Below are 13,636 nucleotides of genomic sequence, written 5' to 3' on the forward strand. Positions count from 1 at the left end.
ATGATGTCACAATGATCTTCTTGGTGCCGTGAGGTTCCACGATATCACAATGGTCTCCTTGGTTGCAGACTGTAACAATGGACCCTTGGTTCCATGAGGTTCCATGATGTCACAATGTTCTCTGTGGTTCTGAACTGCAACAATGGACCCTTGATTCCACGCGGTTCCGTGATGTCACAATGATCTTGATTCCACACGGTTCTGTGATGTCACAATGGTCTCCTTGGTTCCGGACTGTAACAATGGACTCTTGGTTCCATCAGATTCCATCATGTCACAATGGTCTCTTTGGTTCCAGACTATAACAATGGACACTTGGTTCCATGAGATTCCATGATGTCACAATGGTCTCTTTGTTTCCAGACTGTAACAATGGTTCCTTTGTTTCATGAGATTCCATGATGTCACAATGGTTTCCATGGTTCTGGACTCTAACAATGGATCCTTTCTTCCATGAGATTCCATGATGTCACAATGGTCTCTTTGGTTCCAGACTGTAACAATGGTTCCTTTGTTCCATGAGATTCCATGAGGTCACAATGGTCTCCTTGGTTCCATGAGGCCTTGCTTTATCACAATGGACCCACGGTTCCATGAGCTTCCGTAATGTCACCATGGTCCTATCAGATCTGCATTGTCACAATGGACAACTTGTTTCATGGGACCCTGCTGTGTCACAATAAACCCTTAGTGCCAATCAAGTTTTCCAGGGTCACAATGGTCTTCCCAGTTCAACAACACCTTGCAGTGTCACCATGGCTGTTTGGTTCCATGAGCTTCCATAGTGTCAGCCATGGTCTCCTTGTTTCTGCAGTGTCACAATGGACCCTTGGTTCCATGAGCTTCCGTAGGGTCACCGTGGTCTCCTTGGTTCCATGTGGCCCTGCTGTGTCACAATGGACCCTTGGTTCCATGAGGTACCTAAATGTCACTGGTCTCCTTGGTTCCATGTGGCCCTGCTGTGTCACAATGGTCCCATGAGTCCATGTCCCTTGCTTCCATGAGTTTCTGTACTGTCATCAATGGTTCCTCTCTTCCAATGCGGGCCTGCTGGGTCACAATAAACCCTGGGGTCCATGAAGTTCTTCAGCACCACAATGGCCCTGTGGATCCATGAGGTTCCTTAGTGTCACCACGGTCTCCGTGAATCCACATTGTCATAATGGACAATTCGTACCATGAGTCCCACTGTGTCGCAGTGACCCCTTGCTTCCATGAGGCCCCTCTTTGTCACCATGGACCCTTGGTTCCATAGGTTTTATCCTCTAACAATGGACTCCTTGGTTCTGTGAGTTACCCTGCTTTTTACAGAGGTTTCTTTGCTTGCAACAAGGCCTAGCTGTGCCTCAATGCACCCTTGGTTCCATGAGGATCTGGAGGATCACAAAGGATCCTTTGATCCACAGGGTGTCAAGAAATTTCTCGTGGAACAAGGACATGCTATTCTTGATGCTATTCCTTTGCAGGAGCTGGACAACCCTGGCCTGCAGATTACTGAATTACTTTAGTCAATTTAAAGTACTTAGGACATCCTTGGAAAAACAATAAGCCTTTTACAAACACAATAGTCAATACTGGACGCTGAGTAGTATATGAAAACTGTCATGTACTATAACCTGATCAGACGCTTGTAGAATAACAGCCAATCAATACATGACAATAGCAAATAAATATTCATTGGTTCACGTAATATAATTATATATATTACGTTAACCAATGAATGTTAATTTACTATGTATTTTGTAAGGCGATGAAGGAATAAAATATGAAAAAATTAGACAATAAAGGAGGATGACATCAAGCCATATTGGTTTGGGTGTCATTACTCCAGCTGGCTCTCCGTGGGACCCTCTTCAGATTGTCAGCAACAAGGGGTCTTGATTTTCATACCTATTAAAAATGGATTAGGAGATGCTAGGGATCCATATCAACTGGGGATTGCTGATATCAATCTATAAATAGGAAAAGTAAACAGGACAAAACAACACCCTCTGCACTGTTTTCAATATAGTAGGTTGAATTTAAATACACTTCTGCAATCTGTCGAATTAACAACTGAAGAATTCAAGACTTGAATTATTTCCATGGGCTTGTCTTGTTTGGGTGTTTTGAAGAAATATGAATGAGCCTTTGTCACTAAATTTCTATACTGAAGAGCTCAAGAAAGAAGAGGCCTCTGGAGTAGTAAAGTTCATCACCAACCTCCAAGTTGCTGAGGATCCATCCCCATCAGCGCAGCAATAAACAGAAATGGGCACAGCTTTGTGGCTGCCCCAGCTCTGGGATGGGCCCTGGGCCTGGAGCAGGAGCAGCTCTGGAGGGCCCCAAGGCCGGGGCTCTTGTGCTGGCCTGGGCAGACAAGATGGCAGGAGGGGCTACAGAGCTCTCAGATCTCCTGGAGAGGAGAGCAGGACACCCAGGGAGCCTCCTTTGCCTTGGCCAAGCCCGTTCCCCCATGGCGGGGCTGAGTCCTGGCTGAGCTGCAGCTGTTGTTGTGCCCTTGGCAGGGGCTGAGGCCGTGGGGCAGTGCCCAGAGCAGCCTGGCCTGAGCGGAGCGGTGGGGCCAGAGCCGGCTGGGCTGTGCTGGGGAGAGGCCCTTGGTGCTGCCCAGAGCTCAGGGCAGCTGGCAGAGCTTGCAGGGAGCTGGGCTGGGCTGGCAGAGCCTGGCACAGAAACCATCAGTGTCCATCTCAGCCTGGATGAGCGTGCAGGCGCCAAGGACAGCAGGCCCTTGGGTAATGCTCAGTGGGTTTTTCGCTCATAAATTATCATCAATAACATTTTTTAACTCCCACCATCTAATTCACTCACTGCCTCTTGGATTTGACCCATAAGCTCTGTAAACCACGGTTTGTGCTATCGCCACATTTGAACAAAATAAACTACCCTGCAGTGCCTGTTTTATCTGGGATTCCAGTCTGAGGCCTGCATGAAGTTAGAGGGGAGAAGAGGAAGAGAGCTCCAGCAGAGCAGCACTGCCAGGGAGCAGCAGGGACTGGTCCTTTTGGAGCTGCCCTTCCCAACTCCACCCTCTCCTTCCCAGCCCTGCTGTGGCTGTAAGGCCGCAGTGCTCTGGCAGCTTGGTCACTGTCCTGCTGCGTGTCCGTGCTGTGACCACAGGCAGGGACAGGCCGTGGGCACTGCTGGGACACAGCTGGGCTCCAGCACAGCAGCTCCATCAGCAAAGGGCATCTCCTGAGGGCAGGGCAGGAAGGCTTTGCTCTCCTCCAGAGCTGCTGTCAGCAATGTGCTCCAGGAATGCCCTGGCACAGCAAAGCCCAGTGCCTGGGCAGAGGGCGAGTGTGCAGGGGGGCACACAGCAGTGTCCTGGCACAGCCAGAGCTCCTGGCATGGACCTGATGGAGGAGCAGAGCAGGGCCTGGGCTGTGTCTTTGTTCTGGGGACAGCCTGGGAAGGTGCCCCACGACAATTGTCCCACACCAGCCCCTGCAAACACCATTGCCAGCACTGGCCTCTCCCCCACCTGCAGGAGGTTGTTTGTCCCTGCATGGAGGGACACCAAGTGACCAGGCCAGCAGGCCATGTTTGCTGTGTACTGGGGAGATTTTAGCAGTGCATCGTGTGTGTGTGTGTGTGTGTGGGGAGATGAACCTGAGTGAGAACAAACACCATCAGCAGCACTCGGGGGTGGCACAATTCCAGTGGCACAAACAGTGCCTTGAGGCCATTTTACTCTGAGAGTAACCTTCTCTGGGAAACCACCTGAATTCTTTGCTGGGCTGTGGTTAGAACAGCATAGAGACAAACATCCTGGGCAGGGAGGCTCCAGGAAAAAATGCTCAGGGCAGCCATGGACTGCACAGAGAGACATTGGATGGAGTGAGGGTCTGTGGGGAGAAAACCCTGCTGCCTCCCTTCTGAACCACCCTGAGGACCTGGACAGGGATGTGCTGTGTTCTGGCCACTGATCTGGGACTGAGGGATGTGGAAAAGGCCTTTGGTGTCAGGCCTGTTGAGAAGGCTGGGCAGCGTCACTGTGGCACCTCTCTCAAACTCCCTGGAAAGGCCAGAGCCATCCCAGAGGGTCCTGGGCACTTGGGAAGGGCAGACATGGAACCAGTCTGGGCAGGGAGAGGGACTGGGAGAGTCACGGACTGGTCAGGCTCAGCAGGGAAGGGGATGTGGCAAATCCTCCTGCAGCCATTCCAGGCACTGGCAGGACAAGGCAGGGACTGCAGAACCCACGTGGGAGGGAAAAGAAGGGGATGTTGTGTGCCCAGGCTTCAGCAGGCCTGTGACAGGGTCTGCTGTGGTCTCCTCAGAGCCAGACTGGAGAGACCCGGGCTGAAGGAGTGGAACATGGGGTGGGTGGGAATTTGGCTGAACAATGAGGCTCAAATGTCATCCATGGTACAGAGTCCTCTTGGCAGCCACGCCCTGCTGACATCCCTCAGTGACCAGCCCTTGACCACCACTGTGGATTATTTCTATTATCTCTACAAGGACATGAAATGCACTTTCAATTCTTGGTGGATGCTGCCAAATTGCAAGGAGTCTGTGACTGAACTCATCTAGTAATGGTGACTGCTAAACATAACTGGGCAAGATGACTGAGTTGGGTAAATTTGTCTTGCCATCAGGTGCCAAGCAAGGCACAAGGAAAGGGAGAAAAAACGTATGCATCAGAAGAAAGGCAGTTCAAGAGGAAAAAAACCAAAACCAACCAAAAAAACCTTCCAAACCCAACTAAAAAAAAGCACTAACAAAAGAAAAGCAAATCCACAGGAAATTGCCTATCAGCAGAAAATGTTTGACAACCTTGTGGCAGGATAAGATTCTGTATGTGTAGGTGCTGTTTTGAAAGAAAAATATCTTCAAACAGAAATTAATCCCCGACCCCCCTTGTCACCCAGTTCTCTCAGTTGATTGCTGATCATGGTGTCACATGGAATGGAACATCCCTTGGGTCAGTCCAGCCCAGCTGCCCCATCCCTGTTCCCTCAGGAACACTTGCCCATCCCAAGCCCAGAGGTTGGAGGGCTTGCAGATATACCTCATACAGGGTGAGCACAGTGACAAGGACAGGAGAACAGAACAACATTTACTCTTATGAAGGACAGCAGAACAATCCTTTTGTTCCATGTGGTGTCAGTGGCATGGTGGCAGAGGAAACTTTTCCTTTAAGCATCCACCCCAGCACCAGCAGTCGTGGTGCCAGGAGGAGTTGTGTTTCCATGACAATCACCTCCAAGGTGTCTTGAACTCTTTCATAGGCGGCCAAGATTTCCTTCTCTGTAGGAGTGTAGTTGGCTTCAGACCCTCTGTAACTTCAGCTCCGGAATCCCAGTGGTCAGCCTCGAGTCTCCCCAGGCTCCTCCTGCCAAAGGCTCCAGGACAAACCATTGCTCCTGGCTGCAGAGTAGAACATATTCTTCACCTCTGCTCCTGTCCTGACTGGGCCAAGGGCTACAGCATGAGCGATCTCCTGCTTGATCTGGGCAAAGGCTTGCTGCTGCGCAGGGCCCCAGCGAAAATCGTTCTTCTTGTGGGTGACCAGGTAGAGAAGGCTCACAGTCTGGTTGTACTCGGGAATGGGCATTCTCCAAAAGCCAATGGAGCATAGGAAAGCTTGTGTGTCCTTCTGGCTGGTTGGTGGGGACATCGCAGTGATCTTATTGGTGACCTCAGTGGGAATGTGACACCATCCGTCTTGCAACTTTGCTCCCAGGAACTGGATCTCTCGGGCAGGTCCTTTGACTTTGCTCTTCTTGATGGTGAAGCTGGCTCTCAACAGAATCTGGATGATCTGTTGTCTTTACTCAAATACTTCCATTGCCGTGTTCCCCCACACAATGATGCCATCGATGTACTGCAGGTGTTCTGGAGCTTCACCCTTTTCTATTGCAGCCTGGATCAGTCCATGGCAGATGGTGGGGCTGCGCTTCCACCCCTGGGGCAGTCGGTTCCAGGTGAAAGCAAACTGAGGCCTGCATTCTGCTGCCAGAGGAATGGAGAAAAACTCCTTGTCAATGTCAATAGTGGCGTACCACTTTGCTGCCTTGGACTCCAGCTCGTGCTGGAGTTCCAGCATGTCCAGCACAGCAGCGCTCAGCAGTGGAGCCACTTCATTCACGGCACAATAATGCACAGGCAATCTCCATTCTCTGCCAGACTTGCACACAGGCCAAGTGGGGCTGTTCAAGGGTGGGGTTTTGCTGAACACCCCTTGGCTCTCCAGCTCACGGATCATTCTGTGGATGGGGATCACAGCACCTCGATTTGTCCGATACTGCCGGTCGTGCACTGTCGAGGCGGCAATTGGTACTTGTTGCTCTTCCACCCTCAGGAGTCCTACTGCAGATGGGTTTTCTGATAGTCCAGGCAAGGTGTTCAATTGTTCAATGTCCTCTGCCTCTACAGCAGCTATGCCAAAAGCCCTCCTGAGTCCCTTTGGGTCTCTGTAACAGCCATCCTGGTGGAAGTCTATGCCCAGAATACATGGGGCCTCTGGGCCGGTCACAATGGATGTTTCTGCCGCTCCTTCCCAGTCAGGCTCACCTCGGCTCCCAACAGGGCCAATTGCTGTGATCCCCCTGTCACCCCAGCAATGGAAACAGGTTCTGCCCCCACATGTCCTGATGGCATTAGGGTACACTGCACACCAGTATCAGCTAAGGCTTCATAGCTCTGTGGCTCTGATGTGCCAGGCCATCGGATCCACACCATCCAGAAGACCTGATTTTCCGGTGACTCTCTCTGGCTAGAGGCAGGGCCCCTCTAACCCTGGTTATTATTTCTTTCCTAGGCATACATACTAGTGGTACCTTCAAGGGGATCTGACAGATCATACCCGGCTGCTCGGTCAGGGGAGGCTGAGGCTACCTTCACTTTACTGGAATTCCCTCGGTTAGTGTTTCCCTCCTTGAATGGATGCACCCTCACTGCCAGGACAGAAGTGGGTTTCCCATCTCTCCTTCCCATGTCTTCCCCATGCAAAAAACCCCCCACAAGTAAGTTTGTGGGGTGTATCCTCTCTCTCTAGCTGGGCGTATTGGGCTCTGACTATTGGGCCTGTGACTTGCACTGGTGCTGCATTATCTTCCTCACCTCCTCCTTCATCTTCCTCATCTCCTCTTAAAACTCCTCTTTGAGTTCCTTGATCACAGCAGAGACATGAGCCTGCATCTCGCCATTGATCATCCTCTCACAATTTCTAAACTTGTTTGCAGCAGAACCCGCTGTCTCTCAGCTGGTATCAGCATTAATCGTTGCAATGAAGGTGGTGTATTGACATGGCCCTAGATTTGCCAGATTCCACGGCATTTGCCCTGTGCACCTGACCTTGCCAGGGTCATTATCATGCTGTCCATCCCTCCCAAAGAGTACCTCCAATACTGCCACTTTTCTCAGCTGTTGGATCCCTTCCTCAAGGGTCTTCCAGCTCATTCTGTGGTGGTGCTCCTGCATTCTCTCCTTGTGGACAAACCTCTCTCTGACACTCATTAAAAGCCACTCCCAGAGGAAAACGGAGCCTGGCTCCCTTACAAAATTCTGATAAATACCTGAGTCCTGGGTCAAGGGTCCCAAATTCCTTGCCTCACCACCATCCAGTTGCATGCCTGTACCCATAAGGTCCCAGAACCGGTGTAACCAGGTTGTATAAGCCTCACATCCCTGTCGTACAATGTCTTTGTGCAGATTGCAGAGACTTTCGTACATCAGGGACTTGGGGATGATCTCAAACATTGGCTCCCCTGTGGGTGGCGAGGGCCCTCCTTTCTTATCCTTGTCTTGGTGCTCTGATTTCATCTCAGACCTCCTTGAGTGTGAATGAGGGCAGTGGGCAGTCAGCAGGGGCTGGCCGAGCGAGCTGCAATGCCTGGGCAGGGAGCTGCAATCCCTGGAGAGGGCAGAACCAGAGACTATCTGGGCTTAACAGAGAGCTTTGGCTGTGCCTAAGAGCAAATGAAGCAGCAGCACGGTGCCCGAGACTCAGACTGTGCCAGAGCCTGGAGCGCTGTCAGGCAGTGCCGGGATCCCGGCTGTGGTTCTGGTCCCCAGAACCCAGGAATGGCAGCCCCAGCCTCAGAGGCAGTCAGAAAGGCAACCAAGTGAGAGCAGAGGGAGGGCACCCTTCCGGTTTCTCCTGGGTATGGCTGCAAAAAAACCCCTGCTGCTTCTTCCTCTGCCTGTGCTTGGGGTGTGCTGGTGGCAGAGCCAGCCAGGTTGTGCTCTGCCTTCCAGAGCCTGTTGGGAGCAGGCATGAAAAGCGCTGTGTGCACAGCAGAGAGGCCTGGAAGGTGCTGGCAAGAGCGTCCTGCGGGAGCAGGGCTCTGGGCTCTGGCTGGGAACAGCCTGGTCTTGGTGCCGTGGGCGCAGGCAGGAGTTGAGGCAGGTGAAGAGGCACTGAGCAGCTTGTGTTTGTAGAGGGCCTGGGGATGCACCTCGGAACCTCCACCTGGAAACACACTTGGGGGAATACGAGCTACAGCTGGAGTGCCTGTCCTCAGAGGACCTAAAGTCATTCAACCTTGCCAGCTATTCTTAAGAGTGTGTTGGTGTTCCCCAGGAAAGCTACACATTTGGGGAAATGCCTTTGGAGGACAGGGGCTTGCTTCTCAAGGAAAGTGCTTCCCAGGGAGCTCCCAGTGAGGCAGGTGCAAGTGTTCCCCTTTGGCTCTCTGTGCTCCTTTCAGTCCTTCAGGCATGTTGCGCTTGGCAGAGGGGCAGGGCAAGGGAGAAGGCTGTGAAGAGCAGGTTTGGCATCCACCTGGACCTGCAGAGACTGACCCAAGCACCTGCAGCAGCGTGTGTTACCCCCGCTTTGGACAGAGGGGTGAGCAGAACCATCTCTGTCCAGCTGTGAGCCCCAAAGCTCTCTCTGAGAGCTGTGAATTAACAGGCCTTTACGCACACACTTTTCACATCTTCCCTGCCTGCTGTGTTTCAACTCTTGGCTACATGCATTTGCCCTTGCTTGGTGGAAGCTGCTGTGGCCCAGGGCCAGCACAGAGCTGGGCTGGGTGGGCCAGGCAGTGTGGTGGAGAGTCTTGGCTGATCTTGGTGTGTGCCTGGCCTCAGAAAAGGCTTGGAAGGATTGCCTCCCAAGGTGTCCTGCTTCTTGGCTCTCCCTGTGCATCTTGGAGAGCACAAGGGAGGCATTTCTGGCAGCTGGGCATCAGCAGGCCTTAAAATGGGGGGGTTGTTGTGAAGCAAGCCCAGCTGACATACCCTGAGAGGAGCCCAGTGCTCCTTGCTCCCCTCTGCTGACACCTGAGCATTTCTCTGGTTTCGGGATGACCCTGGCTGTGTGAGGGGTGCTATGTGGACACGACACAGGCAGTCCTGTCCTGCTGGGTCCCAGCAGTGCCTCACAACAGTTCTGCATCCACGTCAGGATGCTGGCCAAGAGAGGTCCTGGAAGCTGAGGCAGCAGATTTTAAGCTTGTGCAGCTGCCTACAGGTCAAGGCCAGTGGTGCTCTCTCAGGATATAGCAGTCCTGAGGGGTCTCCCTCATTCAAAGAAATTGGCAGACAAATGCACTGTCCACCAAAAGCTCTTTTATTGACCTGGCGGGAGGGCGGGGGTCTGCACCCCACTAAAATATTCCTCCACCAGGTATAAATTTCAGTGGGTTGATGCAGGAATTGTACCAAACATACCGTCCATCTTTATGCTGCTGAGGCGATTCGATAGGCAGGGGGTTGGAAATACATTGGCTCAGATTCCTATACTTGAAGATGATGTCCAAGCGCTGGCCAGGAGCGGTCTCGATGCCCTAAAGCAGCACAAAGTCTTCCTCATGGCTTCCCTGCACAGGGCTGACTCCACACTTGCCCTTAGTTCTTCTGGTAGACTATGTCTAAAGCTTTGTGTCAAGTCACTCTCAGGTCAAGTTAGGCCTGCCAGGTTTTTCTTATGCTAACTGGTGCTGAGTTCCTATGTATGGCTGTGCTAATTACCTGTTTACTTTTGTGACTTGCTTGTGCTTACTTATGTCAAACAAAGGCTTTGTTTCATTGCCAAAGGTGCTTGAGGCCACCCCTCCTTGTGGCATCAGTTGCTTTCCTGTGGAATGTTCTACCTCCCCAAGAGTAAAGAGGGAGCTGGAGAAAGAGCTTGCCAGGCTGCTCTCCATCCTTTACCAGCACTCCTGGTTTAGTGGAGAAGTCTGAGCTGAGCCCAAAGGTGCAGATGGAACAGCCGTGCACAGGAAGGCTCGGTGGGAAGGATGATCCAGGACCCGTAGGCCTGGCAGCCTGAGCTCGCTCCAGGGGAAGCCCTTGGAGCAGATCCTCCTGAGGCCATGCCACGGCACTGTGCAGTAAACCCGGGCGTCTGCTGGAGGGTGGGAAAGCTCTGCAGCGGGGTGGGGACAGCCGGGGTTCCTGACAGGGTGCTGAGGGCTTCTGTGCAGGAGTTTGGGGGGAGTTGGTGTTAGTGGGGTGTTGGGGAAGGAGTTTTCTGGAAGGTGAGAGCTCTAGGCTGGAATTCGAGTCACTTTGAAGGCAGCATCTGTGCTTTGGCACAGCTTTGGTTAGGCAGGGCAGAAAGAATATTTGTGACTTTTCCTTTTCATGGTCCTGATTCTCCTGCAGAGAAGAAGAGGGGAGAGCTGTACTTTACTGGACAATTAGATATCTGTAGCAGGGGGAGGATTAGCCTTTTTTCCTTCTATTCATTTGTTTGGGCTACTTTTGTAACACTGAGTGGACTTTCATTTCTTGAGAGCTTTTATTCCTTAAGAGACCTAGGATATTATCATCCCTTCATAGAAAACCATTTGCAAACCAAACAATGGCTCTTGGTTTTGCCCTTTTATTGTGTAGTGTTATGTTCTGTAAAGTGACCCTCAATGGATGAGGTTAAGGCAAATGAGTTGCTGCTTTGAGATGGGAAGCAAAATTCCAAATCTTCACTTCCTCAGGCCATCCAAATTAATTTGGGAAGTTTGCAATGTTTTGGAACTACTTGAGTTTAGCAATGGTATGTAAAGCTTTCCTGAATGGAGTATTCTTCCTTGCCAGATTTTTCTGTGCCTTTGTCGCTGAGGTGTTTTTGTGCTGAAGGCAATAACTTCAACGAGAAAATAATTTCAGCACGGAGTAAGAGCTTCTGACAGAGACCAAGTGTTGCCAGCAGTTGCTCCAGGTGTTCCTGCCAAGCAGGATTACAGACCCCAGTGCAGGTGGGTTTGGCTCCCTCTGGCACAGAAGCCCCCCAGGGGCACAGGTCTCTGGGGCAGAAGACAGGGCACCAGCGCTGCCAGGGCTCGGGGGGTGGCAGGTCTGCTTGGGCAGGGACTCTGCCTCACCTGCTGATGTCAGCGCTCCCTGAGGTCCAGGGCTCAGAGCAGCATTCCTGCCCTGGCCCACACGTTCCTTGTCTGTGTCACACCCGCGGGTTCAGGATGGCCACGGGCCGGGACGTGTCCCGAGGAGGCCGTGCCAGCTTCTGTGGAAGGCCCCGTGCCCTTCCCAGCGCGGCTGCGTCGGCAGCCCCGGGGGCTCCTTCTGCTGCCCTGAGCCCGCAGAGCAGGGCAGCGTTTGCTGATGGTTTGAGCTGCTCCTAAAGACCGTGCTGGGCTGTCTTGGACGCTTGGGGGAAGGGATTCCTTCCAACCTGAGCCACTTTGGGTGGGCTGGGGGTGCCTCCAGGGCAGGGGGCAGTGTGTGCAGGGGCCCTTTGTGACACGTGCAGCATGGTCACCATGGCATGGAACAGTGTGTCCAAGGGCCCTTTGTGACACGTGGTGACATGGGAGCTGACAGTGACAGGACCATGCCACAGTGCTCCGAGCACGCGACAGGACAGGACGAGACAGAGCAGTGCTGTGAGGAGCCCCCACACAGCGCACTCGTTCGTGTCTGACCCAGAGATTTCTGAGGCGTTACTCCTGCAGCTGACCTCCAGGCCAGACCACAGGACTTGCTGACCCGTGGCCTTCCTGAGGCTTCTCTTCTGCAGGTACCCTCGAGGGCAGAGCGAGGGACTTGGTGCCCTGGAGGCATCTCCCATTCCTCCCACCAGTGCCCTTGAGGCAAGAGCACAATCCTTGACAGGAGTCTCCTGTCCTTGTGGCAGGAGCCCTCGAGACCAGAGAGAAGGACTTGCTGTCCTAAGCCTTCCTCAGGCTTCTCTCTTGAAGGTGCCTTCCAGGCACGAAAGCAGGACTTGCTGACTCGGAGCTTTTCCGAGGCATCTCTCCTGCAAGTAGCTATAGATCCAGTCACTGACATGGAGCAGAAACCCCTAAGAGTGCCCAAGCTGGCCGGGGTGGAGGAAGAGGACAAAGGCCCTGGAGCTGCCCCAGGGCATGAGACTGAAGAGGTGGTGCCATTCAAGCAGCTGCAGGAGGGTGAGTGGCAGAGCTGGGTTGCTGGGCTGCATGGCTAGTGGCTGCAGCCAGCTTGGCCACATCCCATCCCATTGCATCCCATCGCATCCCATCGCATCCCATCGCATCCCATCGCATCCCATCGCATCCCATCGCATCCCATCCCATCCCATCCCATCCCATCCCATCCCATCCCATCCCATCCCATCCCATCCCATCCCATCCCATCGGACATGCCCATGGATAGGACAGAAGCTGGGCTGGGGCTGGACCACGTGGCAGCCATGCTCCATCCCTGTGGCATCATGAGGCTCTCCCTGCCGGGCAAGAACAGGGCTGGGCTGTGTTCTCCGGCCTCTCCCGCAGCCCCTCAGCAGCTCTGGCCGCGCTCGCTCTTTACCAGATGCAGCCCTGGAGCGGACACAAGAACAGGAACCCGCCCGTGGCCGCTTCCGCAGAACAGCGCAGGTACCTGCGGCCATCCCCACCTGGGCTGGGCCTGCTGGCACTGCTCAGCCCAGCACCGAGTGGTTGGAGCACTCCATGCATTCTCCCTCTCTTCCTGCCCTTCTCCTGCAGACCATCCGTCAATTCATCACGTGCATTTGGCAGGAAGAGAGCACAGGTGTGGGCACCGGGATCTTGGCAAGCTTTCACCTCTTCAGTGCCGAGACCAGTGCTGCCATGCTGGATTTGCTGGTGGAGAAGGGTGTCTCCAATGCAAAGCAAGTAAGCAGCCTGGGGCAAGGGCTTGATTGCCCCAGGACTGGTGTGGCACATCATGCTGGGTGTGCTGGGCTCCCTCAGCCTTTGAGGCCCAGCCCAATGTGGTGGAAAGGGAAGCACTTCTCAGGGCAAGCTGGGCAAGTTGCTGCTCTGGCAGCTCTCCAAGTCTCCCTGTGCCTTCTGTAGGTGCCAGCCATGGTGAAGTACATCCACCGGTGGCTCACGGCCAACGAGTCTGCTGAGCACAGGCTGGACAAGGCCCTTCTGGAGCTGACCAAGGAATACCCCTCTGACGTGCTGATCACTCTCTTGCGCTGGGCCCCATCGTGTGACAGGCATGGCATCCCCACCTGCCTTGAGGCCTTAGGCTTCACCTGTCCCCCCACCCCGTGGAGCCTGTCCCTGCCAGACAGGTGGAGAGTTCCAGGAGCCTCTGGCCCCTCTGTTTTCCAGTCCTGGCATGTCAACTCCAGAGCCTGCTGCCATGCTCCATCCCTGCCCCTCAGGGCCTGGACCCACGTGGGCTGGCTGGCTGCTGCCAGCCAGGGGCAGGAGTCAGAGGCCGGCCTGAGGGCCAGCGCGGGCCCCTGCAGCTGCCCAGGCCACGCTGC

Source organism: Taeniopygia guttata, chromosome 16 (assembly GCF_048771995.1).
Source record: "Taeniopygia guttata chromosome 16, bTaeGut7.mat, whole genome shotgun sequence".
NCBI lineage: Eukaryota > Metazoa > Chordata > Aves > Passeriformes > Estrildidae > Taeniopygia > Taeniopygia guttata.